At 29.5% G+C, this 2,500-nt stretch overlaps 1 protein-coding gene across 2 annotated transcripts in view; it reads right to left on the bottom strand.

Annotated features, from left to right (window-relative positions):
* Positions 1-2,500, bottom strand: part of LOC145273637 (uncharacterized) — a 36,037-nt gene that overhangs the window by 6,698 nt on the left and 26,839 nt on the right. The gene's annotated exons all lie outside the window — the stretch shown is intronic.

Genomic DNA, 2,500 nt, shown 5'->3' with positions numbered 1-2,500 from the left:
TTAATAATAATAATAATAACAATAATAATAATAATAATAATGGTAATAATAATAATAATGGTAATAATAATAATAATGGTAATAATAATAATAATGGTAATAATAAAATCAATTATAATAATTATATTTATCCACCTTTTCTAAAAGGAACAATTTTGTAAAACTGCTTAAAGTGCAGAAATAAATATCAAAGTAATGGTAATGTTGAAATCCATATGGTTGATTTACATTGTCGGTGGAATAAGAGAATAACACTAAGAAAACCAATAATTACTAGAAATAGTAATGTCTCAAATTTTAATAGCGGTTACAACAAGCTGCCATAATTATTTTTAATCTGTGCTTTATTTCTAAGCTTCGCTTTAATTGCTGCAAGCATTTTAGTTGTCCAATCAGAGGCTATCTCTCATGTAAGCTGAGCACATTGTAGGAAATTATAAAAGTGATTGCCTACAAACTTCTATCTCTTTTTCGGCCATGAGATGACACTGTGAACTATACATTCACATTGCTTGAACCACAAAAACTTCTCTTATGGGACACCCATGGGCCGTTTATCTCTGGGTGCGACTTGGACAAGAATCCCAAAAATCTAACAGTGACCATCGCACATGTTTAACACACACAGTGACCTACAAATACACATATATGGCTTGACTAACACCTACATGCACACAGACTTTCTCATAATATGAACTAGTCATGACTCCCTCTTAACTGCGTATTTATTCAACATCACATGAACTCTAATAACTTTGTGTTTGTATATCACGGATGCAGGAATTAATATGCTTCCTAATCATTTTTATTTGTTTATGTCATAGCGAAGATGCCTCAATAAAGTTGTTTCAAATGAGAATATGTCTTTCTATTCAACAAACACTTAGTGATTTCTATTGTGAATTCCGACCTGTCCAGTTCGATTCTCCGAACTTGACCACCATCAGTTTGACTTCAGGTAATACGTCATTTTGGTGTGTAGTCTCATTGATATGCAAATTACTACATATCAAATTACATTCCCTCCTGATCGTTAAAGATCACCCCATAAACCCTGTTAGACTCTACTAACCCATCAAAAACCTGTTAGTTTCTTTACTAGCCCTTCAAACTGCTAACCATTAGTAGCCCCTCAAAAAACTATTAGACAGCCTTTCACAAACACTGATAGCCTCTCAAAAAAAAAACAAAAAAAAAAACAAACACAAAAAAAAACCCCAGTTGAATCGTAGTTCTCCATGATATGACGACGATTAGAAAAAAGTCCGACTTGTTTCACATTTCAATCTTTGTTTTTAAGATGCTTTCAATTTTTGCAGTTTGACGTGACTCAGATGTCTCAGAATTTTTGTAGGAATTTTTGACACCCCTAACACGAAACTGAATAAAATATAAAATACTCGTAATTTCTCTTTTAAAAGTGGGTTGTTTATTTTCTTTATGGACTATACTTCCAAAATAAACCATTAAAGTTGTATAAAAAGAAATATTATTTTTTTATGTTTTAAAAAAACAGTAATGAAATTAATTGAATTTTACGAGTTCAGTATTTTTCAATTGTTAAATTTTAAAAATCTATCAATTTTTCTATTAATCAATAGAAAAATTGATAGATTTTTAAAATTTAACAATTTTTACGATATTTTCAGGGTCATTGTGAAATTTTAGGCTCTTTCCAATAAATCGAATATAATATTTTAGACAAACGTTTTTTTTTAATTCACGCCCCCCCATTTTGAAATGTCTATTAAAAAGTAAAGTTTTATATATTACAAATCGAAGATAAAAGATCAATAAATAGTATATTCAAATTTAAAAAAAAAAAAAAAAAAATAGTGTTTTTTTAGAAATTTACCTGTAAAGGTCCGAAGTTTAAAACCTTTTCTTTTTTTTTTTTTTTTAATCACGTTTTTATTTTATTTATTTATTTTTAATGAAACCTTGGTCCTTGCTCCTTTAATTGAAAAAAAATAGGGTTTGAATTACATTTTTCGAGTAGTTATAAGCTTGGAAAGACAGGGGGGTCGAATTATTCAATATTTTTCACAAAGTTTCTGACACACCTAGACTCATTTAATCTTTCCCTTTTCGCGAGGCTTTCAAATCTCAGCGCAACTCGTTTAAGTTTTTCCTTTCTCGACGCTTTCAATTTTCACAGTTCTAAAGTTAATGTTTCCATTTGTCAACACTTTCAATTTTTTAAATTCGAAATTTAAAGTTCGACATGAATCATTTTAATCGTTCCCTTTCTCGACGCTTTCAAATGTTGATGCAACTCGTTTAATTTCCCTTTCTCAAGGCTTTCACATTTCGTCTACCGAGATTATATATATATATATATATATATATATATATATATATATATATATATATATATTACTAGCAAAAGTACCGTCGTTAACTGGGTTCAAAAACAGCCTACAGAAAATGGACTGATTTATGAAAGTATGATAGGTTATGAAAAGGAAGGGGTGTAAAGAGATAGCTTCGAATTTGGAGG

Source organism: Euprymna scolopes, unplaced genomic scaffold, assembly GCF_053919585.1.
Source record: "Euprymna scolopes isolate OS-2025 unplaced genomic scaffold, ASM5391958v1 sca117, whole genome shotgun sequence".
In the NCBI taxonomy this organism is placed as follows: Eukaryota; Metazoa; Mollusca; class Cephalopoda; order Sepiida; family Sepiolidae; genus Euprymna; species Euprymna scolopes.
The sequence above is the reverse complement of the archived record's forward strand: the minus strand, read 5'-3'. Positions and strand labels throughout refer to the sequence as shown.